The following is a 2,021-nucleotide window of genomic DNA, read 5'->3' on the forward strand; positions in this document are numbered from 1 at the left end:
AGAGAGAGAGAGAGAGAGAGAGAGAGAGAGAGAGAGAGTGACGGAGGGAGTGACGTGCGGAGCGAGACGGGGAGAGTGACGTGCCGAGAGTGAGAGAGAGAGAGAGCGAGCACCCGAAGGAGGAGCGCCACTACCACCGTCGCAGCTGACCCCAACGGCCGCCGCCAAAATTTGTAAGACTGCTCATCTACTCCGTATTTTGTCAGACCGTCGTTAATCTCGATTCGTGTACCGTTGTCTTGTCCGCGGAGCGGCCGTGCGTGTAACAAGGCTCAACCGGGGAGATCGTCCTCGGGTTTCGTTTTTCGTTGTCATGAGTATATGTCGTATCGCGATTAACGACTGCTTTTGTGATTATTGCCGCGTTAAGTACCGGGACGTGCGAGGGTCCCGACAATAAAGCTACTGATTATCGAACACGCGTGGAGTCATTTTCGCCTTCTCCTGATCCATCCTGTCTCCGACTTAAAATCGTAAGAGCTACCGGTCCCGACGGTTCCGGGCCACGCGAATTTCGTGTTATATATCGGATCTCGCGTTTATCGAGGTGGTGCGGCCTTTCCGCACCTGGCGCCTAATTATTGTTTGCGTTTTAGTGGCGTGAATCGGAGCCGACGGCAATTTGACGACGCGGCTGACAGTCGGCGACTGTCGGCCGTCACTTGCGAATCAACCTCGCGAGTATCGTCGCAACTTTAAAACCTGTTGAGGATAACGCAACGGAATGCTACTACGAGTATCCATCCGGACGAGATAGCATAATTTTAATCGAACTTCACCGTAAGTTTGTTTAATTAATCAATTTTGAAACACTGATACGCATAGAATACTAGAATACCAACCTTCATAGCATAAGAAGAGATCACTACAAATTTCAATCTTGATTTTCCGTTAGTTGACACGTGCCAAAACTGCTTTCACATGCACCAATCACTACCCACGATTTCCTACTTGGTCATATTGTTGCGTTACGATTCGTATCGATTCGGTTATCTCTTAATTCAGATATCCTTTATTAGAATAGGCATCTCGATCGTGATAGCAAATTGTCTGAAGAAATTTCACTCCGTAGAAGGAATGCACTAGTACTTTGACGATAAGCAACGGAATGATAGTCCAAATCAAACTGTACAATATGAGAACCCAGAGTTCTCTCTTATTTACTGTATCAGCAACTTGACTTCTGAACGATGATGCGACATACACTCAGAATTGCAGCGAGACACTACTTTACAAGAACAAAAAAAAATATCTAGCTGACACTATCTGTTTTACAAACATATAAATTATTTGATATATGATCTAAGTCACATACGCACACACGTATATACGGCGATTGTGTATCTTGTCGTTATCGTATATCAAGTTGCATCAATCATAATCGATCAAACATGTGATATATAAACACTTGGTCGCCAGCTCTTGAATGTTGGATTCAAATATTACCGCTGCATTATGAACGATTGCAAATTTAATATGTGCTTACGTCAGACAATATTCACAATAACAGTGTTGCAATTTCGAGCTACAAGATACAAAAAAGAAAAACATGTAACAGGAACCTCTCTGACTTATATTGTACGTGAAAATACACGTAAGATATTGAAGGAATAACTTGAAATAAAGAAGGATAACTTGAAAATGAAGAGTGTAGTACGGATAACACTATTGGTATATTACAAATCGCAAAAATGTTTCCGCCCATTGTAGCGAGCGTTAAATATTATGACAGCTGCGATGAGACGGTGCACAAATCGCACAACTGAATTAAGTGTCATCATTTTTAGGTTTTATTCACGAATCGTAGGAACTTTGTAACTCGCGAATCTAAGGTTTGCATAATCGTTACTTGCCCTAGATAAGATCTCAGATCTGAATTTAGAGTTAAAGTTAGATTTGTGTTTTTATCCGGATTATAAAATGTATGTTATATTACATTTGTAATATATATATATATATATATATATATATATATATATATATATATATATAATATATATATATATATATATATATATATA

At 40.4% G+C, this 2,021-nt stretch overlaps 1 protein-coding gene across 1 annotated transcript in view; it reads right to left on the reverse strand.

Moving 5' to 3' along the window:
- LOC116850004 (ATP-binding cassette sub-family G member 4-like) overlaps positions 1-1,135 on the reverse strand; it is a 22,603-nt gene extending 21,468 nt beyond the window's left edge. Inside the window, exon 1 of the mRNA XM_032827766.1 lies at positions 843-1,135. The gene's annotated coding sequence lies outside the window, so the exon portion shown is untranslated. The remainder of the gene's footprint in view (positions 1-842) is intronic.
- Between the last annotated feature and the right edge of the window lie 886 nt (positions 1,136-2,021).

Source organism: Odontomachus brunneus, unplaced genomic scaffold (genome assembly GCF_010583005.1).
Source record: "Odontomachus brunneus isolate Ranch 3 - 2012 unplaced genomic scaffold, Obru_v1 Obru_scaffold_130, whole genome shotgun sequence".
Lineage (NCBI taxonomy): Eukaryota > Metazoa > Arthropoda > Insecta > Hymenoptera > Formicidae > Odontomachus > Odontomachus brunneus.